Genomic DNA, 26,943 nt, shown 5'->3' on the forward strand with positions numbered 1-26,943 from the left:
TATTACATTGTCTATTGTGGTTTCATATGGTCTCACATGGCCTCAGTGCATGTCACTAAAACAATTAGTTGGAATATTGAGCTTTAAATGAAAGTTATAATACTGATATTTTTTCTTTACTAGGGGACAACAAAGGTTTATCATTTATTTAGAGAGAACAATATAATTATTTAAAAATATATGCACTAATGATAGTGTGAAATGTGTTTACCATCAGGTTAATGAACCATCGTTCACAAATATTACATACTTTATTAGAAATTTTAACTGCTATGCCATTGCATTTCAAAGAATTTATGTATATTTTTAGTGCTTACTAATTTCATCAATTAATGTTTTTCACCTTGATATTTCCATACTTGTTGTATTATGCCATTATCATGTCTATCTCCTTCCTCATCTTATTCATCCATCTATAAAGGTTTTCCCTGCAAGTATTCTACCTCTCTGCACCCTTCCTTATTACTTTGCTAGTCAATTTGTAGATCTCGATAACTTGAGGGTGATTATGATGAAATCATTGCACCTTTGAGAGTACCATATTTCTTTGATTTTCTTTCATGTTCTTTAGTGATTTGTATTACTGTTTTGATATATGAAGTAGTAGATACCTCTTCCAGTCTTCAAGTCTTCTGAATTTTGTCAGGATATGATCATGATCATTCAGATTAGGTGGGTATTTTGGGACTCTTAGACATTTACCATGAATATCCTCAATCTACTATGTCAACACCTTGTCCCTCATCCAGATGAGATAATCCTAAATTTACATCATTTCTCTTAGCCTAAAATAGCCAGATTCTCTAATTTGAAAAGCATCCCTTGAAGCATCGGGGATTAAGAGTATAGTTTTAGCCCTATTTAATCAAGTCACTTGCTCTTATATGTTAGTACATGATCTCCAAGAACTACCTCTCAATGTTTTGGTTCATCACCAAGAAATATGAAATGTGCCATTTAATCATAAACTATTTGAAGGACTAAAGGATGCAATGTACATCTACTACTAATTTCATGTTTGACCTCATGATAGAATCTATAAAGACAACCGTAGAAACAATTGCCTCCTTGAGATATTCACCCAGTTGTTGGAATTCCTTATCCCCTTTCTTGTTAGCTTCCCCTTGTGACTGGTATAATCAAGTGCTACCATGTCAGTTTCCTCAAGGAAAAACAAATAATGAGACCAAAGGGCATTATTGATAAGGGAAACATGAATAAGACCCTTTTTTATCTCTCCAAAGCATCTACATTTTGTATTTCTACATATTTATATAAGAGACTCTTAAACGCGTTCTCATGACCGGCCAGGAAGAACACAACAAACCAGAATCTTCTGCGGCAAAACTTTATTGCTTACATCTTCAGGAGCCAGGAGCGCAAGCCCCAAGCCCCAAAAACGAAAGGCCCCCAAAACGAAAGCGAAACCCCGTCCCTAATTTAGGAGAGTTATCCTTCGCCTAGGACGCATCACTCCCTGATTGGCTGCAGCCCATGGCCGAGTAAAGGCAGAGTACATGTAGTGGAAAATTACTCTTGGCACATGCGCAGATTATTTGTTTACCACTTAGAACACAGGATGTCAGCGCCATCTTGTGACGGCGAATGTGGGGGCGGCTCCCAACATCTCCCCCTTTCCTTTTAATAAGAGCAATAGGCCACCCATATTAATGAGAGTGGAGATAGAGGTCAAATCCCCAGTGTGCAGGTAAAGGAGCCATGTACAGGATTAGCTCTTAGGCTCACAGGCTTTTACCCAGAGCAACCCTGACCTGCTCCCGTGTCGTTTTGCCTGGAGAGAAGGACACTTGGACACTCAACCTTCTTGAAAGATGACATGTCTCCCTAGAATAGGCTCATATATGCCGCAGAGCCCTTCTACTGCAGTGCTTAGCCGTGCAACTCTCTCGGGCTGCTGAAGCACACTCACTCTATCCCGTGCAATGAGTCTAGCCTCGTGGGATGCAAGAGCTGAGTGGCCAGCGACCTATTGCCTAAGCATAGATGACCATATATCAGGGGAAGCACCATGTTCTAGTACTGCAAGTGCCTGGGCAATAACCACCTTGTCTCCCCTAGTTTGGGCCTTAAGCTTACAGACCAACCAAAGAAGCAACACTAATCCACAGCAAAGTGTATCTCCAAATAATATCAATCCCACCCATTCTTTAAAGAAGGGAAATGCTGAGGAGATCCAATTGGGTAATCCTTTGGTCAGGGACAGGTCCAAGCGCGTGGAGTTGACCTGAAGTCTTAATTCCCGAAGGATCTGTTCAAATTCAGCCGTCCAATTCTGTAACATATACTGAAAAAGACTTTTTGACAAATTAGCTGCCCTAGTAAATTTCTCATACTGAATGGAAGTAACACACAATCCCAGAAACTTTTATTTACATCCCAGCTGAGCTATTTGCCATAATACATCTAGTTGTTTCTGGACAAGATCTATGAGTTGATTAACCAGCATGAGACCACCCTGTATCTTGACATTAGCTGAGGCCTGTTTATCTATGACTGTAGTCACTGAGGCTGACAAAGTGTTAATGGTGTCAGTCGTCTGGACCTGTCCAGACAGAGCCAAGGCTGTCTGAATCAAGGATAAACCCAGTTCCTAGTTAGTGGTAAAAAAGCAGGGGAATACTTGAGCATTATACATCACCGTCATTAGGAGTGGAAATGTCGACATTATCCCCCAACGCTGCTCTCTCTTTATTATTGACGCCCTGGACATCACCAAGACGAGGGACATCAGTATTCCCTTGGTCAGTCTGGATTTTTCGGGTGAGTCTTTCTGGTATCCAAAATGGGTTGTCTTCATTCTGTGGGAAAACACAGATAGCTCCCCTGGATCTTATCAAAATAGGATCCGGGCCATACCATTTATTATCAAGGACATTTTTCCATTTAACCATCTCATTGGGCCTATCTGGCTCTGAACAATGACGTTCAGCCGCAGTATGGCCATGAACATCAATATTTAAAAAATTGAGTGTAAAGAGTGCCATAGACACAGACACTCTTGGTACTCGGGGTAGAGTCTCCTCAATTCCCCTCTTCTGTTTTATAAGATAGGCTTTGAGGGTGCGATGCGCACGCTCAACAATACCCTGTCCTTGAGGGTTGTATGGAAGTCCAGTCAGGTGGGTTACGTCCATCTGACGGCAGAACTGCTGGAATTTTTGAGATGTATAAGCTGGTCCATTATCAGTCTTAAGGAGTTTGGGTTTCCCCCAAGCACTCCATGCCTCAAGACAATGTTGAATCACATGTGAGGCCTTTTCTCCGGTTAACGGAGAAGCAAACATGATGCCAGAACATGTGTCAATGGACACATGGAGATATTGAAGTTTTCCAAAGGAAGAAACATGTGTAACATCCATTTGCCAGACCTGTAGAGGTCGAATACCGCGTGGGTTAATTCCCACATGAGGAACTGGCAAGAACTCACAGCAGCTTTGACATTGAGTAACAATGTCACGGGCTTCTTTTCTTGTCAAGGAGAAACGACTGCGTAATGTTTCAGCCGTCACATGAAAATTGTTATGAAAATTTCTTGCAGCCTCTACCAGGGATGATAGGGCAGCAGCCACCACTTTAGTGGCCTTATCTGCCAAATCATTTCCCAGAGCCATGGGGCCAGGTAGGCCTGAATGGGCTCTAACATGAGTAATATAAACAGGAAATCTTCTAGATAACAAAACTAATTGTATCTGCTGAAAAATATTGGCAACTCTACTGGAAGGCTTAATCACTCCAGCCACTTCTAAAAGATTTACTGCATTAACCACATAACAGGAATCTGACACAATATTAAGGGGTTCTAAAAAGGTTTTTAAAACTTCTAAAACCACTAAACATTCTACCACTTGAGGTGAATTTTCATTATATTGTTTGGATACCACTTTACCATTAGCCACATAGGCACCTATGCCAGTTTTTGATCCATCAGTATATACCACAATCCCATTTTTAAGTGGGTTTCTTACTGTTATTTGTGGAAACACAACAGATTGATTTTGGGCAAACTGTAAAATTGGATGTTTTGGATAATGGTTATCTATTTGTCCTGAAAAGGAGGTAACTAAAACTGCCCAATCATTAGATGTGGCTGCCAAGGTTTGAACCTGTGCAGCGGTATAAGGTACAATTAAAAGATATGGACTTAGCCCAAAGTGGGTGATTGCTGCTTTTAGGCCTTTAAGGGCAAGCTGTGCAATTGCATCAGGATACCAATCTATTATTTTAGCTGGGGATACATTTGGATGGATCCACAACAATGGCCCATTCTGCCACAAAACTGCGGTTGGCAATTGTGCTGTCTTAAAGACACACAAACTGAAAGGCTGCGAATCCTCAATACGTTGTAATTGTGCATTCTGTAAGGCTTTTTCCACCTTTTGTAAGGCCTGGTTAGCAGCTAGAGTAAGAGCCCTAGGGGAGGAGATATGAGGATCTCCTTCTAAAATACCAAACAAAGGCCTTAACTCAGCGGAAGGAATCTTTAAAAAAGGTCTGAGCCAATTAATATCTCCCAACAGCTTTTGAAAATCATTTAAGGTATGGAGGTGATCTCTTCTTATCTCTACCTTTTGGGGCACAATCTTATCTGGGGACACCACAGAGCCCAAGAACTGTCCTGTATCAGAAATTTGGACTTTTTCTGTGGCTATCTGTAAACCCCACTGACTTAAAGTTTTAAGTAGAAAAGGATATGCCTTTTGTAGCATGGTAAAGTTTTTATGGCACAGGAGGATGTCATCCATGTAAAGGAGCAAAATTAAAGAGGGGAATTGTTCCCTCACTGGCAAAAGAGCTTCTTGCACATAAAGTTGGCACATAGTAGGACTATTGGACATTCCCTGTGGTAAGACCTTCCATTGATACCTCTTATCAGGTTCCATGTGATTAATAGAGGGGATGGTAAAGGCAAATCTGGGCCTATCCCTTGGACACAAAGGTATAGAAAAGAAACAATCTTTAATATCTATAATAATTAAATTCCAGCCACGTGGTAAGGTGGAAAGTACAGGGAGACCCCTCTGTACTGGGCCAAATAAGTTCATTTGCTCATTAATGGCTCTGAGGTCATGGAGCAGTCTCCACTTTCCTGACTTTTTCTTAATTACAAAAATTGGAGTATTCCAAGGTGAGGTAGAGGGTTCAATATGGCCTAGTTTTAATTGTTCCTCTACCAGTTGAATCACAGCTTCCAGTTTTTCAGAGGATAGGGGCCATTGAGGAACCCACACTGGATCCCCTGTTTTCCATGGTATGGGTCGTGCTGCACCAATGGCCACTAAGGAAAACCCAGACCCTGTCTGTCTTGGTTTCCATTAGGTGAGATGGGCTCTATCCTTCCCTGTTCTTGATGTCCTAACCCTTTTCCTTCTTTATAACCCATCTTTGCCATGATATGTTTTGCTTTAGCTGAATACCCTCCCGATGGGGCGTTTTCATTGGACAAAATAAGGCCCAAATGCTGCATAATATCCCTTCCCCAGAGGTTAACCGGGAGTGGGAGCACATAAGGTATGAATTTCCCTTGCTGCCCTTCAGAGGATTCCCACGTCAAGGCAATGGAGCTTATAGTGGGACATGATTGATAACCTAGGCCCTGTAATGAATGAGATGACTCTGTGGTGGGCCATGCTTTGGGCCACCAATGTGTAGAAATTATACTTTTATCTGCTCCGGTATCAAGGATGCCTTCAAACTCTTTTCCGTTGATCTTAAGGCGGAGCTTAGGTCTATCATTCAAAGATACAACCAAATAGGCAGAATCATTTACTGAGGAGCCCATTTTCTTTCTCTCAGGTCCTGCAAATTTCTCCCTGGTATTATCAGGGAGGAGCAGCAGCTGAGCTATCCTATCTCCTTTACTAATAGAAAAAACGCCCTTAGGGCTTGAGCACAGGACCTGTATTTCAGGGGAATGTTGACAATCCATAACTCCAGGGTGGACTACTAAGCCCTGCAAGGTGAGTGAACCCCGGCCGAGAATAAGGCCCATGGTTCCCGGGGGCAAGGATGGTATAGGCTCCACTGGCACCGGCTGAATACTCATTTGAGGCATTAATAGGAAGTCGGAGGCGGCACGCAGGTCCACCCTTGTGGGTCTTCCTGGGTCGCCTCTCTGACTGCTTCCTGGGTCCTGACAAACCGGTTCCCATATCTTTGAGGGCCCTGGGACCGAGGGCCCGATGACCCGTTTTTTGGCACATAAGCTGATTGACTATCAGGTGGGGGAAGGATTCTGCCCTTTATATCCCTCACAGAGCGACACTGGTCGGCTCTGTGATAACCCTTGCCACACTTAGAGCAAAGAGTGAGAGTCCCTCCCTGTTTATCTGGAGCTCTGCAATCTTTCTTAAGATGCCCAGGCTTTCCACAGTTAAAACATGTCCTCTGATCATTTCTGCCCATGGAGCGGTTTTGGGATTGAAGGATGGCAGCCGCTAAACCTGCATTGCTGAGAGGTCCCCCAAGCTCTCGACAGACCCTGAGCCAGTCTTGTAAGCCTTTGTTCTTTCTTGGGGCTATGGCCGCTCGGCACTCCTTTGTGGCTTGCTCATAGATGAGCTGTTCTACCAGAGGTGCGGCTTGCTCTGGATCTCCAAAAATACGCTCTGCTGCCTCTGTCATTCTGGCCACAAAATCTGAGAAGGACTCCTGAGGTCCCTGGACGATCTTTGTTAATTGCCCAGTGGCTTCACCTGCTCGGGAGAGCGCCTTCCAGGCCCTAATAGCCATGGAGGAAATTTGGGCATAAGCTCCCCAATGGTAGTTTGTCTGATCAGCAGAATAAGCTCCCTGACCCGTTAACAAGTCAAAAGTCCAATCTCTCTGCTCTGGAGTCAAAGCAGCTGCGTTTGTTCGGGCCTGTGCTTGTGCAGCCTCATGCCAAAGCGCTCTCCATTCCATATATTTGCCCATACTAGGGAGAGCGGCTTTTACAATCGTTTGCCAGTCGGCAGGAGTTAGTGCCATGCCGGCAAGCCTGTCTAACTGCACCAAGGTAAAATTAGCATTGGTTCCGTATTTACGGACCGACTCGGCAAGTTCTTTAATCTGCACGTATTCTACCGGAGCGTGGACACGCCCACCCTCGGCTCCTTCAAAGACCGGAAATGCCTGTTGTATTTTCCTTTGTTCCTCTCTGGGAATGAATGAGTCTGCGCATTGCCTCTCTGCGCATTGTCTCTCTGCGCATTGTCTCTCTGCGCATTGTCTCTCTGCGCAGGGCTGACACACTACGCAGGGCGGGGGCTCCGCATAGGGCGGACCTTGAAGCCGACTGCCTGGAGGCTGAACAGCATGCTGGCTTTCGCCAGCCGCTTTTGGCTTTTTTCTTGACCGATTAACTAGCACTTTATCTGGCTGGTAATGAGCTGCTTCTTCCTCCCAGTCTGTTTCTTCAGAGGAGAATTCTTCATCTGCTTCAGAGCTACTAAGAGCTGGCTTCCTGAGCTCATCTAGTGACGAGTATCTCCTAGAGACCTCCGCTAATTGATCTTTTTTCTTTTCTTTTTTCTTTTCCTTCCTTCTAATCTCTCCCCAGGTATTCTTACCTGACCTAAACTTTTCCTTGGGTTCAAGACCCTTGGAAAGGCCTGTATACTTATTCTGTGCACCATATTTCCTCTTTGCTCCTACTCTCTCTCCCCACTTTACTTCTGAAAGATTGTCCTGAATTTCATCTAGAATTTTCAGCCCTATCTTAATCACTTGATAACATGTGAAAAAGAACAAAAGGGCTCCTAACACTAGAAAAAGTTCAAGGCCAAACATACCTTGTAAAGCTATTTTCCACTTTACTTCTGATAGACTGTCTTGACTTTCCTTAGAAAGTTCAAGACCAGACTTACCTTGTAAAGCTGTACTCACTGGTACTCCTGTTCCCCAGCTGAAGAGTTCTGAATTCATGCAGTTGAATCCTTCTCAACAGTCTGTTTTACGGGAACCTTTATTACCGTGACCCGCAGTTCTGGTTCCGGAATGAGGGATCTTCCTTGCGCCGGTGATGGTTAACTCCCGTCCCGAGTTTTCTTGTCCCGGGTTTTTTTCTTCCCGGATTTTCTCGTCCCGGATTTCGGCACCAACTCTTAAACGCGTTCTCACGACCGGCCAGGAAGAACACAACAAACCAGAATCTTCTGCGGCAAAACTTTATTGCTTACATCTTCAGGAGCCAGGAGCGCAAGCCCCAAGCCCCAAAAACGAAAGGCCCCCAAAACGAAAGCGAAACCCCGTCCCTAATTTAGGAGAGTTATCCTTCGCCTAGGACGCATCACTCCCTGATTGGCTGCAGCCCATGGCCGAGTAAAGGCAGAGTACATGTAGTGGAAAATTACTCTTGGCACATGCGCAGATTATTTGTTTACCACTTAGAACACAGGATGTCAGCGCCATCTTGTGACGGCGAATGTGGGGGCGGCTCCCAACAAGAGACTGTGTGTTTAAAACTCTAAACCCAACTGTATATTGAGGCCTTTCTATTCACAATATCAAGCATAGAAGAGTTCTCTACAAGTTGCTAGCAAGGGAGACCTCCATAGATTTTAAAAATAACACACTATATTGCTATTGTTCTTGCTTATTCACTCCAAGTACTTATAAGACATCATTGCAAAAATAGAACATTGATTACAAGATGAAGAAATCAGACTGACTAAAAAATGACTTCTGGCTAGCGGTCTTTGATAGTACTTGAAAGTTCCCAGTTCCTAGAGGAGAAAAGCCATTGATGTTCTTACTCAGTGCTAAACACTACATGTTTATAATTTTAACCCTTCAAGGCAGATATACATACTGGTATAATACAGACTTAATATGTAGCCAATTGTTTTCTGGTTGGATTTGATGCCTGTTCCACGGGAGGAAATCCATGGAAGTTATTCTGATTCTCCTCAACATTGCATTGTTGAAGAGCTCTTAGGCCCTAGGGCCTAAGCCCAACTGCCATTTAAGTAAGTGTTTATACTCAGATAGGGATGACTCTCCCAAAGAAGTTAGAGAAGTTTATTTTGATGTGGGGAGCAGTGAAGGCAGAGATTCCCATTGTCAAAGGGATGAGAAAAGTTACTATTAGGAGTTCAAGCTTAAAAAAAGTACTTTTATAAACTGCTCTCTGAGGGTATAGGAACACTGGAAGAAGAAGCAGAAAAAATTGAAAGAGCATTATGAAATGATGTTCTCTGGGCATTGCATGGTTATTACAATTATGAAGTTATGTACTCTGTGCTTACCTGTACAAGATCTCCACAATTGCAAGTCAACCATAATTCTAGGATGGATAGAAGTGAAACTAGGGAGATGCACTCCTAACTGGGAAAACATTAGCAAATTACAGGTGCTCAGAAAAGGAGAATCATTATTTCTTGGGAAATGATCACTCTAAGGTAGCTTATACTCTAGTGGAAGTGTTCACATTCATGAACATATGGGCAGCATTAATTGGACTTAGTTAGTTATTAAATTCTTTTAAAAAAACATGAAATAGCCAGGGAGATTTACTCTGTTATATAAACCAGGATATGTTAGCAAAAAAAAAAAAAAAAAAAATGGAGTATACTTTCTCTAAGTAAAGACTTCTGTCTCATACTCAGAAAACTTTGTCAACATCACTTTTATACATCCAGATAAAACCTGAAATGTATTCTTTCATTTTGCTGTTTGACATTTTAAACTAGTCGAAGTATTTTCCTGAAGCATTTTAAAGAGAAAACCAGACAATGCCATTCTTAACTATTAATTCTGTAGGGAATACTTCCATTCTTTCATGGTTTTTTTGGTGCCTTTTATATTCAGAAAGTATCACATAATACACTGAAAGGTAGTCAGACTTCACATAGCATGGGTGAGCAATTTTAGGCCCTGTAGAGAAATCTTTATCCAGTAACATGCCTGCACTGACAAGAGACCCAGTACAAAGACCTTCTAGGTCTGTCTGTACTCTATGACTCCTATGACACCTTTAAACCCTCTAGCTGGAATTCAGACATGCCCTTTGTATGCACCATTAATCCCTAATAATGGAGGTAAAGTTAATTTGTGGAAGGAAACAGCCATGCTTGTAAGTAACATCTAGTTGAGGAACAGACAATGTAATGAATCAGACAAAGATTTACAGCATGAGTTAGAGATAGGTTACACCTCATGTGAACAGCACAGGAAAGAGAAGTAAATTAATAGACCAGTGTGTGTGTGTGTGTGTGTGTGTGTGTGAGAGAGAGAGAGAGAGAGAGAGAGAGAGAGAGAGAGAGAGATAGAGAGAGGGAGAGAGAGAGAGAGAGAGAGAGGAGGAGGAGGAGGAAGAGGGAGAAGGAGAGAGAGGGAGAGAGAACACTTTTACCATGACAATCTTAGTGGGATAGGGATAGGTCACAGGTGAAGACAGAATGAGCCAGAGAATAAGAAGGAACCACAAGATTAGAAGAGATTGCCAGAATTAGTTTGAGGTCAAGCAGAGGGATTCAGTCAGAAGCCAAGAGAAGCCAGTTTGATTCAGTCATCTTGGATAGACATTTAGGCCCTAATAGCTGAGTTGAACCAGCCAGCCAGATATCAGAAAGAACTGAAAAGATGAATTTATTCAAAAGTAAGCCTCTTACTTTTTTATAATGAGATGAAAATTATATTTGGTGAATAAAAGTTACATCAATGATCCACTTCAGATATGTACCTATACCTAAACAAATAACTGTAACATTGGAATATATTTTATTCAAATAACTCTTATCTGCTTTTCCCTTCCCCACTTTCTATTATTGGCTACCAGCTTTCAAGGACAAAGGGAAAAGAGGCAAAGATTAGGGTTCAGATGACTGTACCTATGACCTCGGGAGACCTGTGCATCAAGAAAAGTCTACTTTATTGTTCTAGAGATTGAGTATACACTGGCTTTGGGGGAGGGGTACAGGTGGGAAAAGCTCATTGGTGATAGCATCAAATGAGTGGGAAAGGCTGATTGGTCATAAGACAGCACGTAATTATCATGTAGTCAGAAAACCAGGGTGGGCCATGTGTGCTGAATTATGCAGCATTGCAGAGCTCTGTACAAGGTCACTTTTCAAGTACCTTGTACAATGTACAAAGTCAGCCAAGGCCAGCTACCTGTGTTCAGAGACACTCTCCAGACAAAGACAGACAGAGACAGGGATGCCCAGGGATGTCCAAAGACAGAGAAAAGGAGTCCCTTATTTTGTACAAAGCTCAAAAAGACCCCTTGCATGAAGGTCATCGGTGACTCGTAACTTAATAATAGGGTTCTCTAACAATCTACTGTTGAGGTTGAAGAGACTAAGTTCAGAGCCAGGCTGACTCCATGACAGGCTACTGACAGTTTGGAAGACTAGGCTTAAGTTTCTGTTACCCTGAAATGAGAATCAGAACCAGTAACCAGTGGTGAGCCTAGCACAGCCATGGAATCCAATCAAAGAACACTTTGTCTTCTGACCTAAAGTAAGAATAGGCAGTTAGAAGGAATAAGCAACCCCTAGGGAGGTCTCCAGAGCCTAACCAATAGTAGAATTAGTCAGATCCCCTAGAGACAGAGCTAACCAATCATGGTAAAAGGGCACATAACTCTCCCTGTGTCTCCTAAAAGGCAAGACAATCTAGGGCTGTGAACCCACTTTGTGTCTCTGTTTTCTCATGGAGAGACCCCTGCACGAAGAAAATTCAGGTAATTAACAAATTTTCTTTGCTTTTGCATAATATTTGAGTCTGGGCTGAGACTCTTCAGTGATTCTTGGTAATCTCGTAATGATGTGGTAATCTCTCTAATTTTGAAGTTTGCCTAAATAATAGTGAATTTAATCATATACGATTTAAATTTCCTTGTCAATATGTACATTAGATATCATTTAAAGAGACAGAAAAATAATATGTAACATATATAAATTTACAAAATTATGTTTAGAAGGTTTTCTCATAAAATGAGATCCATTGACTTTAATATGGCATAAGAATTAATATTGTACCTCAATACATTATAATCTATAAAATATATAAAAATGTAAAAATAAAATATTGTTTAATACAATAATGTCCAAAATGTAGACAATTAAAACTCAGTTTTATCACGTTATATAATATAATTAATTTAAAACAACTGTATCTCACAAATCCCCCTTTTCTACTATTTAGAAATGTATAATAAATCACAAAATATTATAAGTCAAATTGCACAGGTACTAGCTCATATTCAATCTGTGTAACACTCTTTGGAGATGTTCTACTTATCATCTATTCACAAGTTTTCAACTCATAGTATTTCTTCAAGTATTTTGTATATTTATTTTATATCACCATTTTACTAGATGAAAGGTATCTCATTCCTATAAGTTTCAGAAATACCTATTCTCTACATATGCACACTGACACAAGCATACATTTTTGTAGAAACAGACATGGTAATTCTGCTGATAAATGTAAGAAAAATGCAGGCTTACCCTATCATGCTTTGTTCATAGTAAACAAATAAACATTTCAATTAAATTTAACTTTATTTTGGTTTTGTTTGGTTAACTTTGTTTATAGTTTGGTTTTATTCTATCTTTAAATTTGATTTGTATTTTTTGGAATTATCCAAATATACGTCTGTGAGAAATATATGCACATAAATGCTGTTGAAAGTGTGGTCCAGAAGAGACCTGAAGTTATTGGGAGATAGAGTTAGAGGTGGTTATGTGATGCCTAATATGAGTTCTGACAACTCAGCTGGGGTCCTCCATAAGAAGAACACGCACGCCTAACTGCTGAACAACCTGCCTAGCTCTTAGTTCTATTTGTTTAGCTGTAACTTCATTGGTTATTAGGAATATTCTTCTAAAGAACCCAATATGCATATCTTTCTTTTGTTTTGCATGATGCTCCATCCTTGAGTTTCTTTCCTGAACTGAATGGTGCTGTGAAGTTTTTGGAACTCCTGAACTGTAAGACATACCTTTTTCTTGCAAAGCACACATATTTGAGTATTTAGTTATAAATTGAAAAAAAAACACAGTTCTTTATAAGTCCATAATACATAAAATATTTTCTTAACGCCTTGCCTCAAACAATTTTAACTTCATAGTCTATTTAATATAATATAACATAGAACTTAATCTGACAACAAAATATTATATTATCTAATACTAGTTTTATTCCATGTGTGAATATTCGGAAGAATTGGGATTATTTCATCTCTTAAGAGAAAAAAAAGCTAATGTTTTATAAGTTTAACTTAACATAATGAGCATTATATGGTTTTGATCTATTTTCTTAAAATTACCAAATGTATAACCATTAAAACACTTTGTATAAAAGAAAAATAGTGCAAAATGTTTTGATTTCATTCCTATACATGTCATTGTTATATTATTATCTCTTTATGACAATAATATTTCTGATTTATAAATACTTTTCATGTCTATAGTTCAATGGTAAACCAGTACTACTAGAATTCAAATATAATATTGATTATACTTTTAGACATATGCTTTCTTTAGTGACTAATGCAATTACTTTAGTTATTTAAAGGTCATAGTCAGTGAAGATTCTCTCAGGTGGCATATGAAAACTCCTGGGAAAGCAATAAGTTTCAAGGAGTAGAAATGGAGGAGGAACTGAAGAAGTCATGAAAAAGCATGCATGACTTAGGTCAATGATGACGTGACTCCGAGACTAGTCCTGACATTGAAAAACAATGATAAACTCAATTTTCTGAAATGATTACAGTGCATTTGGGAAAAGGTATAGTTTTGATATAATCTTAAAATTGTAATCATATGATCAGGACATCTGGAAAATAACAGTCAAAATTAAACTCAACTTTGTCTGAGTATTGCAATTTTTACATGGCTCTGTCAAATGTCAGGCTTCCCTCTCCCTCACAAATTTCAAAGATGTTTCCCCATGATTTCTAACAGTGAATCATCCTGTCCTGTGCCAACCATCTGTTTTGTCTGCCCCCTCATTGACTCAAATTAGATGAGGGAGGGCAGGGCAGGTTCGCAAGAGCAGCCATTAACACCAGGGGAAAGAAGATTCTGGCAGCAGACCTTCCATTGGAAATTGTGGACTATTAAAACTGGCAAGAAGAAACTTACAGGCAGACTGCTTAGTGGTAAAACAAAACTATGAGCAGAAAGAGGTGGAGAAAAATATCAAACGTTCAAAATATCAATATAAAAATAAATATCCAAACAAAATTCAGATACTGTGAAACAACAAAAAGGGCAAAAGGGTACAGTGACAAGCAGTACAGCAATTAGTCTTGTCAAGACAGAAAATCACATGCTTGTATCACAAATTACCACCATCCATATTTCAACAATTAGGATGCATGTAGAAATTTTATAACAATTATTTGCTGTCAATATTTTGACATTGAAGCATGATAAAGGGAAGAGATAACAATCAAATGGGACTACATATGCATTAGATAATATATGTACTATATGTAATGCACTTTCCAAAATACATAATAATCAAAATAAAATTCAACAAAAGAATGAACAAAACGATAACTTCTTTATTTACATAATTAAACAGTTACATATCAAGTTATTGCTCTCTCATCTATCTATTTTCCAAAATCATTTTTAATCACAAAATTTTGAAATTTTATGATGGCCAATTCTATTAATATTTCAAGATCTCTGGGGTTTATATTTGACTAAATGCTTGTTGTACATGGGGCTGGAGTTTGAATCTAAAGCTCTTTGCATGCTGGTTAAATGCTCTGTGGCTGAACTTTAACCTAGGCCTTCAAATATTACACTTTTATTATTGTACCTTTCCCAAGAACATGGCAAATTATAATCAATAAAACTTATTTGGAAAATTATATTTGCCACCTCATATGAATATTTTAAATGTCCTGGAAGAGACTAAAGAAGACAAATAATATGGGTTTTTTTTGTTTGTTTGTTTTTTGGTTTTTGTATTTTGTTTTTTGTTTTGTTATATTTTTATAAATAACTATCTTGAATAAGCCTGTAACCTGGGGACCCAGAAGACATAGGGACTCAATGAAATGACCAACAAAAGTAAATAATAACCTTGGGGTGGGGGGTGGTTTCCCAGAGACTGAAGCACCAACCAAAGAGTTCACCTAGGGCCAGCACACATGTATCAGTTCTGCAGCTTGGTAGCTTGGTAATTGTTATGAGTCCCCCAACAACTGGAACAGGGACAGCCCCTGACTCTGTTGCCTCAGTGTGAAACCTGTTCCCCTGACTGGGCTGCTTTATTTGGACTCAGTGGGAGGGAGTTTGCCTAGTATTACACTGACTTGATGTGCCAGCATGGGTGGGTACCTAGAAGAAGCCTTGTTCCTACAAATTAGTTGAAGCGTTGGCTCCTAGTGGGTCATGCATATTGCATCTGCCCGAGAGCTCTAAGGATTTGAGGATGAAACACACACACACACACACACACACACACACACACACACTAGATAATTTTGATATGCCTTGACTAGCTCAAAGGCTGGGCACTTCCAAACCTTCCCACAGCTAGCACACATTTCCTGCTGGTATACCTGGCTTAACACCTTCTAAATCTATATTTTATCTCTGCTTACCCCCCCGCCCCCGCCATAGAGCAACTCTTCTAGGCAAACTCCCCCAACCCCCATAGAGCCGCTTCCCTTTCCAACTACATTGCTGGATGTGTCTCTCTTGCCGTTCTTGAATCTGATCCCTCTGAATCTGTGTCATGAGGATTCTCCTCTTTCCCTTTTCTTGGTCCCTTACCCATGAAATCTAAAAGTCCTGCCCTGTCTCCTTGCCCAGTCATTGGCTTTATGGCAATTTTTTATTATCAGTCAAAACCACCTGGAGGCAGTGACCCTCAGCTCTTGAAGCTCATCTTTTAAGAGTTGCAATAAGACAAAGCATTAGAATCAGGGCCTCCTGCTTGTCAGTGGAGAAGAGAAGTTGAAAGAAGAAGGAGGTCTGGAAGGAGGGAGTGTCAATGGCAATCAGGATATAAAATGAATAAAAAAATTAATGGAAAAAAAGTAACTGACATCTTCAAGAAGCTTATATCCTGCTCATTTTGGAGTAGTGAAGATCACTTTTTTTTTTTCTTTTTGTTTTTTCAAGACAGGGTTTTACTCCACATGATAGTTTGAATGTGCTTGGCTCATGCAGTGGCTTATTTGGAGATGTGGCCTTGTTGCAGTAGGTGTGGCTTTGTTGGAGAAAGTGTGTTACAGTGGGCATGGGCTTTAAGACCCTCATCCTAGCTTCCTGGAAGCAGTCTTCTCCTAATAGCATTCAGATGAAGATGTAGAACTCTCAGCTCCTTCTGTGCCATGCCTGATGATAATAAGCTAAACCTCTGAACCTGTAAGCCAGCCCCAATTAAATGGTGTCCTTATAAGAGTTTCCTTGGTCAGGGTATTTGTTTATACCAGTAAAACCCTTAGATAGAAGTTGTTACCAGGGACTGGGGCATTGCTGTGATAGGCCTGACCATGCTTTTGTTTAGAAGAATGTGGATTTGGAGACTTTGGACTTGGCAAGCTGTGGAATCCCCTAAGTGAGGCGTAATGGGCTATCCTGGTGGGAATATGGAAGACTGTTGCTATGAGTAATTTGAACTGTGCAGTCGTGGCTCAAATGGTTAAGTGAAAAAGAATTTCAATATGTGGCATACAGATTGTTTTTGTGGTATTTTGGTGAATGCAGCTGCTTTTTTGCCATTGTCTGAGGAGTGTACCTGAGGCTAAGGTAAGGAAGTTTATAGGTGCATTGACAAAGGAAGTCTCACAAAACGCAGCAGAGACTTTGTTCCCTGGTTAAGTCTCATGAAAAGCATTTTGAACAAGTGTAGCAGACTACCAAAGGGGAAAAAAAGTATAAAACATATGGTTCAAATGATAAAGGGACACCAGAAAGCGAAACAAAGCTGAATCCTGAGTACAAGCAGATAAAGAGGTTAATGGAGTGGTGATTTCAGGGCAAGATCCTACAAAGTTAAGCTCACTGTTTATGTTTGCAATTGAACAAGGAATAGTTTGAACTTTTAATCTGGAATAAACTCCAATCTAAAAGTGGAGGGCACACTTGTGATCCAGATCCCCAGGCTGGAAGACACAGGCTTTTAATGTGGATCTTGAGGACCAGTGGGTATGAAAAGCTTAGGCCCAGGCAAGGTGGTACACACTTAATCCCCAGATATAAAGCCAACCAGATCTCTGAGTTCAAGACCATCCTGGGACAGAGCAAGTTCTAGGTGAATAAAAGCTTAAGTCCAAGTGTGGTGGTACATGCTTTTAACCCCAGCATTCAGGAGACAGAGGCACGAAGATCTCTCAGTTCAAGGTCAATCTTCAGAGCAAGTTCCAGGACAGCCAAGCTTAGCCAGTGAGGGAGCTGGAAAACAGAAAGTTCATAATAGAATAAGAAGGGCTGTGTTCCAGCCCCAGCAAGAAGCAGAACTCTGCAATTTTGGTCCTGTGTCTCTGGCTTTAGAGTCAAAAATAGACTCTAAATACTGAGACAATTGATGCTGGTTAGGTGGAGCTAATAATTTAGTGGTGATGAACAAGAGACCAGCATCACTAACTGCTCTTCTTTAAAAGGTCCTGAGTTCAATTCTGGCAAACACATGGTGGCTCACAACCATCTGTAATGGGATCCAATGCCCTCTTCTGGTATATCTGAAGAGAGGGGCAGTGTACTCATACAAATAAAATAAATAAATACTTAAAAAGAAAAAGCGCCAGGCGGTGGTGGCACACACCTTTAATCCCAGCACTTGGGAGGCAGAGGCAGGCAGATTTCTGAGTTCGAGGCCAGCCTGATCTACAGAGTGACATCCAGGACATCCAGGGCTATACAGAGAAACCCTATCAAAAGAAAAAAAAAAAGCTGAGGTCCAGAAATTGCTAATATTTTACCTCATGCGGTAGCTGGACTTGGTAATGTGTAAGAATCACCCCATGAATCACCAAGTCTTACTGGTTTTGAAGGTATGAAGGGCTCATGGAGAGCAGTTGAGGCTTGACACTGTGAGAGGCCAGATAGGGCCATTGTTAAAGATACACCTTCAGTTGCAGTTGACAATCCAAGACTGAAGGGGTCATGCAAAGAAGTTGAGGCTTGCCACCATGACAAGAGCATATGAGAGCCTAGTTGCAGTTGAAGACCCCAGCGTATTGGAGGTACACGTACCATGGGATGATCATCAAGAACGGCAACAGCAGTGGAGTGAAATCAACCAGAGCCTAAAGTGCTACAGAGAGCAGACTTGGATAAGTGACTCAAGCAGACATTTGTTTTTGTTTTTTGTCTTCCATTATTGGAATTTCTCTGTGCTCTGATATGCATCTCTTGCTCACTATTTTAATAAAGTCAGGGGCTGGAGTCAGTGTGATTGAGGTGGGGATACTTACATCGATGGAGTCAGGGCTGTGGAGGACATGTGTAGGAGGAGATGATGCTTAAGGATATTTCTACTTCTGTGTGGCCTGTCTCATATGGAAGAAAGTCTCTAAGGGCATGTTTTATAATACAGAGAGCATCATTGTACCCTTATTTTAACTTCCTATGTTGTTCAGAAAGTGGCTAAGTCTAGTCATCATCCAAAGACAAGGTACATAAAATCAATTTTGGGGATATGTTGGCTTGAACTAGAAATGCCCACTATAGTTTTGCCCATGTAATTTTGAAATGGTGATTCTATAGATAGGATGTAGGGTTGCGGTTAATGGAGAAAGCATATTGCTTAGGATGGTTTGTAGCCTGACTCTAATACCAATTCTGTCTCTCAACTTTGTGCTTCTTCCAGCAGACATGATGTTGCTGCCAAGATCATGTCTCTACCACGTTGGACTCTTCGGCACTGGAACTGTAAGTCACTAAGCTTTTTGCATGTGGTATTTTTGGTCATAAGTTTTTATGAAAGTAATGAACATGATCAGTGATATATATGAAGATCTCTCTGGTTGTGTTTCTAAAGCACTGCTGTGGAACTTTGGAATTCAGTTGGTAGACTGTTTTCCTGAAATACATGAAAATCTGGGAACTGGTGGGGTGGTGTATATCTGTAATTCTACCAGAACAGGAAGGGAAGCAGGAAACTCAGAAATTCATGATCATCTTGAAAATATATATATATTTATATTATAAAAATATATATATATATTTATATTATATAATATATATATATATATAATTTCAAGCCTCAGATATGAAAGAATATCTCTAAACAAGAAGTAGAAGAAAAGAAAATAACAATAATACATGATAATTGTATTTAAAATTTGTTAAGTGTAAAGTGTATAGTAAGACAGTAACTGGCTCGTTACTCAAGTTTACCTGAGATTTGCATATTTTCTGGAAATGGGTACTTTTATAGTGTCAACTACAATTTCCTTGATACACATCAGAATTCGATATTCATTATATATTTATTTTTAATAGCCCAAGAAATGAGAAAATGCAAGGGGAAAAAATGATCCAGTTTTTTTATGAAATCCTAAGTTTTTTCAGAGAGAGAGAGAGAGAGAGAGAGAGAGAGAGAGAGAGAGAGACCTAGAGACTCAGTTGGATCATGTTTAGATGTATGGTGGATTTAGTCCACAATCATTTGAGTGTTGAACCCCAAATATTCATTTTTCACACAAGACTTGTTAATGGAGTACATTTTCAAAACAAATGCTGAATTAGATACAAGCACATAATGGTACAAAATTTCTGAGAATTGTTAGTATGTGAACATGTCTAAACATCAAAACTGTTAGTAATTATCTAGCATGACCCTATAATAAACGCATGTCCTATGTTTGTCCCACCTTGCTAATTTATTTTAAGCATATGGAGATATTAGTTCAGGTGGAGGCAGAAGTACCTAGTTAAGTCATGGATTTCCAGAAATAGAGCCAATTTTGTTTTAAATAAAATAAAGTAACAGACATCCGAGCTTAAATGATCTAGCTAAATGTCTGTGTGGGGAAGTTCACACATCCTCCACACTTTCTGCTTCTCTCTAATCACAGGCATTAGTCTTCCCGTGTTTCTGAATATCAAATTCACCTGCAGTGCAAAAATATAATCCCATTCTTGTTTCCCTTATGAAAACACTCGCTGCAGTCTGAAAACCAGGCTTCACTCTTATTAAGTGTCATGGCTTTCATTGAGAAGATGATGGTACTCGATGTGACAATGTCACTTCATGTTCTTAAATTTATCAATGAGACTGAAGTATATCCAACATGAACATAAGTTGGGAGGATGGCTAAAGCTCAGATGGTTCCTGCCTTTCTGTTCAAACAAACAGCGGTTTTATCTTTCAAGTCCTTAAGTGAGCCAGAAAACATAAGTTAGCAATTCTCAGGTCGGAATCAAACAATGAATTGGGAAAAAAAAAAAAAAAGGAAAACCAGTGCACCTGGCATTTCAGTCCGGTAGATCATGTGCCATGTGTCCTGAAGTTGCAAAAGGGAAGATTCCTCACATATAAAATAAAAGATTATTTCTGTAGGGCACCTTTTGAATTTGTATGGATAAAATGGGGAAATGCGGTATATGTATGAAAGGACATTTGTAGGAAGTTACTGTTTAGATAATCAGGCACTGATTGTGATAAAAGGGCATAGCATTTCTTCTGATACGATATATACACGTCTGTTTATGACTTTCTCACTGGGCTATTTTTTCGAAGTTCTCCATATTTAATTCAAACAGCTATTCTGTTAAGAGGGCATATTCACTTTGCAGATGAAATGCTGGGGACAGTGTTAGAAGAGCCTTTTGCAAGAATACATACATACATGTTGAGGAATGCTTAACTAAATGCAAGTGCAACATAGAAAAAATCATTGCAATTTTTTTTCTTTTCTATTCCCACTTCCCAGTGTAATAATAATATGGCAGGCATCACAAACACCTTTTTACTTTTGATTGCAAGATGTAAAAGACCTAATATAACATGCCTAAAAGTCTGATGCAGTATTAGTTGCTATTTTTATTGGATATATCATTAATTTATAAGGACTCATCTTTTAACTCAGGGGGAATATTTGTCAGCCCTCATGCTTGACCCTTTTCATTCACAATTTAATGAATTTCACTTAAGAGCTCAGCTAAGTCTATATCACTGAATTTGTACAGATGAGATAAATGAGACTATTTGGCCAAAACAATTATATAGACTGGTACTAAGTAATTAATAAGAGGAGTATATCTTAAGCCTACTTTTCTGTGTTAGTGACCTTATGCTATGGACAACTCCTATATTCTACAAATATATAACATTTGAAGAATATGTTTCCAAGGAGTTCTTAAAATTCTGCATATTTTTTTCATTTCAGTTAGAAAAAATGATGAATATTTTTTGACTGGCAAGGAAAAACGCAACACAGTCTGATTCTTCTCAACAGCTTTATTCCTGGAACGCCTCGGTGCTATGGGAACCCCAGGAACCCAGGGAGGACTGCTTATATACACCCCAGCACTGGGGAGAGCCATGTGTCCTCCTGGGATTGGACAGTCTGCCTGCACGTTAATTTGTATGCACCCGCTCTGGAGGGGTTGGCACCAGATTCAGGCTAGTGCTTGCACAGTGGCATTGTTTATGGAGACGCCATTTTTTTAGGGGCCCGGCTGCCTACAACCAAGTGTGGCACATTGAAAATCTTGCAAAGTGGAGCTTTCTTGAAGTTCCTCAAAATTATCTCAGGAGTTACAAGTAGGTCTATCAGGTACAGCTTATTTATTGCAGTCAAAAGTTTTCTGCTTGTTTATGTAATTATTTTCTATAACTGAGAAATAGTAAAACTCATTTTCCTTCCTCCTCCTCCTCCTCTTCCTCCTCCTCTTCCTCCTCCTCCTCCTCCTCCTCCTCCTTTTTGCAGTTAGGTCTCTCAGAACAAAATGTATTAGCAAAAAATTACTTATTTAATTCCTGTTCCTCAATATTCATTTTTTTATCTATTTGTGTTATCATCTGAGTCATATGGAACTAAAAATTTTATTAAAAATAAACATTTATTTATCATATTATTAGAGTCTAGTAGGGTCATAATCAGGTTGGCAGCAGGATTAATGTCTAATAAGAACATCTTTCCTATACACTATCACAGTAGAAGAAATAGTTGACTGGTTCTCTGCAAGCCATTTTATAAGGACAAATGTCATCATTGACAGCACAGCTTTCATGACATTAGCACTTCCTCAAGTTTGCACTCTTAACACACCTGCACTGAGTGCATACCAACTGTGTTCTTTTTTGATTGGGTTACCTCACTCAGGATGTTCCTCACTCACCAGTTCCATCCATATCCCTAAGAATTTCATAAGGTCATTTTCTTAATAGATGAGTAGTACTCCATTGTGTAAATGCACCACATTTTCTGTATCCATTCTTCTGTTGAGGAATATCTGGGTTGTTTCCAACTTCTGGATATTATAAATGTGGCTGCTATGAATATAGCATGTGTCCTTGTTTTATTGGGTATATGCCCAGGAGGGTTACAGCTGGAGGGTTACAACTGGGTCCTCAGGTAATACTATGCCCAATTTGCTGAAGAAATACCAGACAGATTTACACAGTGGTTGCACCACCTTGCAATTGCTCTAACAATGGAGGAGTGTTCCTCTTACTCCACATCCTCCCCAGCATCTGTTGTAACCTGAGTTCTTGATCTTAGCCATTCTGACTGGTGTGAGGTCCAATCTCAGGGTTGTTTTTATTTGCATTTCCCTGGTGACTAAGGATGCTGAACATTTCTTTAGGTGCTTCACGACCATTCAATATTCCTCAGTTGAGAAATCTTTGTTTAGCTTTGTACCCCATTTTTTTAGGTTTTTTTTTTTTTTTTTTTTTTTTTTTTTTTTGGTTTTTCGAGACAGGGTTTCTCTGTGTAGCCCTGGCTGTCCTGGAACTCACTCTGTAGACCAGGCTGGCCTTGAACTCAGAAATCCGCCTGCCTCTGCCTTCCGAGTGCTGGGATTAAAGATGTGTGCCACCACACCCGGCTTTGTACCCCATTTTTAAATAGGGTTATTTGATTGTCTGGGGTCTAATTTCTTGAGTTCTTTGTCTATAGTCCAAAAGCTCAGAGTACTCAAGACACAATTCACAGACCATATGAAACACAAGAAGAAGGAAGACCAAAATGTGGGTGCTTCGGTCCTTCTTAGAAGGGGTAACAAAATACTCACAGAAGCAAATACAGAGAAAAAGTGTGGAGCAGAGCCTGAAGGAAAGACCATCCAGAGATTGCCCTACCTGGGAATCAATCACATATACAGTCACCAAACGTAGGTACTATTGTAGATACCAAGAAGTCCATGCTGATAGGAGCCTGATATAGCTGTCCCCTAAGAGGCTCTGCCAGAGCCTGACATATACCGAGGGAGATGCTTGTAGGCAACAATTGAACTGATCACAGGGTCCCCAATGGAGGAGTTAGAGAAAGTACTGAAGGAGCTGAAGGGGTTTGCAACCCCATAGGAAGAACAACAATATCAATCAACCAGAGCTCTCAGGGTCTAAACTACCAACCAAGGAGTACACATGGAGGGACCCATGGCTCTAGCTGCATATGTACAGAGGATTACCTTGTCAGGCATCAATGGGAAAAGAGGCCCTTGGTCCTGTGAGGGCTTGATACCCCAGTATAGGGGAATAAGAGAGTAGGTAGGTGGGAGTGGGTGGATGGGTGGGGGCACACCCTCTTAGATGGAATGGGGGGTTCTTGGGAGAAATTGGGAAAGGGGATGACATTTGAAATTTAAATAAAATATCCATTTAAAGAATACACCTGCACTGGTCAGCAACTTTACCCATGAAAGCTTCATAGGGGACATTCAAATCCTAGGATCACTCATTCTTGTTCTTTCATTTTTAGCCTTGCTTGCTATTCAGTGCATTTTGCATAAAATATTAGCTAAATAAAGGACAATATTATTTACTTCATGTATTTTTTAGCACAGGGTTGCTTATTATTGACCAAAAATAGAAAACCATTTATCCAAAGAAAAAATGCAAAATAAATGAATATAAAAATAGTGATGAACTTTAGGCCAGGGAGGCAAGTAGGCTGACCTCTCCATTTCCTTCTCCACATCCAATCCTCATGTCTCAACCCAAGCTCCGTAGAAGAACCCTTGATGTGATGTCCCTTTCTTCTCTGACCCCTCCTACAACCAACTTCCCTTATTCCAAATCATCCCATTTTTCTCAGCCTCCAAATGCAGCAGGTGTTCCCTGGGAACACAGCAGCTGAGAAGATCAGGGAAAGAACACAGTGCCTTGTTCAGCCATCATCAGAGAAGCTTCCTTCTGCAGCAGATGGGAACAAAATGAGAGAGAGAGAGAGAGAGAGAGAGAGAGAGAGAGAGAGAGAGAGATTCCCTCCCATTAGATTTCAGGGAACGCTGTGGAAGAGAAGGAGGAGAGAGGGTATAAGAGCCCAAGGAGTTTCTGAGTGAGGTAACCCAATCACAAAAGAACACACATGATATGCACTTACTTATGTAAGTATAAGTGAATACTGATAAGTGGATATTAGCCCAAAAGCTCCAAATAACCAGGATACAATTCACAGACCACATAAAGTCAATAAGAAGGAAGACCAAAGTGTCAGTGCTTCAGTCCTTCTTAGAAGGAGAACAAAATACTCACAGAAAGCAAATATATAGATAGAGTGTAGAGCAGAGACTGGAAGATAGGCCATCCAGAGACTCTCCCACCTGGAGATCCATCCCATATACAGTCACCAAACCCAGACGTTATTGTGGATGCCAAGAAGTGGATGTTGAAAGGAGCCTGATATGGCTATCTCCTGAGAGACCCTGCCAGAGCCTTACAAATACAGAGACTGATGCTAGCAACCATTCATTGGACTGAGCATAGGGTCCCTAATGGAGCTGTCAGAGAAAGGACTGAAGGAGCTGAAGTGTTTGTAACCCCATAGGAAGAACAACAATATCAACCAACCAGACCCTCCAGAATTCCCAGGGACTAAGCCACCATGAAAGGAGTATACATGGCTCTTGAGCTGCATAAGTAGCAGAGGATGGCCTTGTCATGCATCAATTGGAGGAGAGGTCCTTGGTCCTATGAGGGCAGGGAGCTGTGAGTGGGTGGGTGAGTGGAGGAACACCTGCATAGAAGCAGGAGGAGGGAGGATGTGATAGGGTATTTCCTGGAGGGAGGGAAACCGGGAAAGGGGTTAAGATTTGAAATGTTAATAAAGAAAATATCCAATTAAAAAAAAAAGAGCCAAAGGAGTTGGAAGACACCAAGAGAACAAGTCCCAAGAATGGGGGTGGGGGCTGTTATAACTAATGGAGACTGAGGCACCATGCACAGGGCCTACATGCAAGCAGTCTGTACCAGGTCCTCTGATAGGCACTATGAGTTTCAATTTAGTGGATTTTTTTAATGTTTTAAATTTTTATTTTTATTTTTTAAATTTTTAGTGGTGAAACCTAAATATACCTGTCTTAGTCAGGGTTTCTATTCCTGCACAAACATCATGACCAAGAAGCAAGTTGGGGAGGAAAGGGTTTATTCGGCTTACACTTCCATACTGCTGTTCATCACCAAGGAAGTCAGGACTGGAACTCAAGCAGGTCAGGAAGCTGGAGTTGATGCAGAGGACATGGAGGGATGTTCTTTACTGGCTTACCTCACCTGGCTTGCTCAGCCTGCTTTCTTATAGAACCAAGACTACCAGCCCTGAGATGGTCCCACCCACAAGGGGCCTTTCCCCCTTGATCACTAATTGAGAAAATGCCTTACAGTTGGATCTCATGGAGGCATTTCCTCAACTGAAGCTCCTTTCTCTGTGATAACTCCAGCTGTGTCAAGTTGACACAAAACTAGCCAGTACAATACCCAAAAGCGAAATTTCTGGAAAAACCATTTTGTCTCTGTCTGTATCGCTCCTCAAACTTGACCTTGGCCTCCTGTCTGGCCTTGCATTTCAAAGCTGGGTCCCTTGTGGGCATGAGGTGGTTGTGGTTATAAACTTTAAGAAAGGACTTGATCTCAGATCACTTAGCAGTATTCTTCTTGCCCATGGCAGCTGTCATTTTTCGGGGATGGCGACCAATTTCAGCTACCAGGGCATGGCTGTAAGGGCAGTCTGAGGTGCCATCATCAATGTTTTTCAACATGACAGCTTTGTGTCTCCAGTAGCATCCAGCCAGGACCAGCACCACTTTCCCAGGTTTCATGAACTTGCCCATTTTGACAGCAAGCATCTAGCACCCAACATAAAGGAATCCAATTCAGTGTTTTTACTGCACTCCTGAGTAAATGAACCCATGAGTCTCTTAGTTTTCTGCCTTCTCTTGAGTTCTTCTCTTTCTATTTCCTTCTTGTCCAACTTTTGATGTGATTTTTTATTGTTGTTTTACTATATTTTATTTTGTTATGTTTTATTGACATGTCTTAGAAACCTGTTCTTTTCTAATGAGAGACAGAAAGAGAGTGGATCCAGACAGGAAAGGATCTTTGGGAGGTACTGGGAGCAATAGAGGGAGAAACTGTAATCAGAATATGTTATATAAGAAAAAGTTTTTTTTTATGTTACTTACTTTAAAAAAATGTATTGATTATTTTGTTTATTTACATTTCAAATGTTATCCCCCTTCCTGGATTCCTCTCCAAAAGCCTGACATCCCACAGCCTTTTTGCCCCAACCTCCACTAGGGTGCCCCCCACACACACCCACACACTCATGCCCCACTGCCCTAGCATTCCCTTAAGCTGTGGTATCTAGCCTTCACAGGATGAAGGACCTCCAGTCCCACTGATGTCAGACAAGTCCATCCTCTGGTACATACACAGCTGGTGCAATGGGTCCCTCCAAGTGTATTCTTTGGTTGGTGGTTTAGTCCCTGGCAGCTCTCGGAGGGGGCTTGGTCTGTTTGGTTGATATTGTTGCTATTCCTATGGGGTTGCAAAGCCCTTCAGCTTCTTTAGTCTTTTCCC

At 40.5% G+C, this 26,943-nt stretch overlaps 1 pseudogene; it reads right to left on the reverse strand.

Moving 5' to 3' along the window:
- Nucleotides 1-19,931: 19,931 nt before the first annotated feature.
- Nucleotides 19,932-26,195, reverse strand: Gm13469 (annotated as a pseudogene).
- Nucleotides 26,196-26,943: the final 748 nt, after the last annotated feature.

The sequence above is a fragment of the Mus musculus genome, chromosome 2 (genome assembly GCF_000001635.26).
Source record: "Mus musculus strain C57BL/6J chromosome 2, GRCm38.p6 C57BL/6J".
Lineage (NCBI taxonomy): Eukaryota > Metazoa > Chordata > Mammalia > Rodentia > Muridae > Mus > Mus musculus.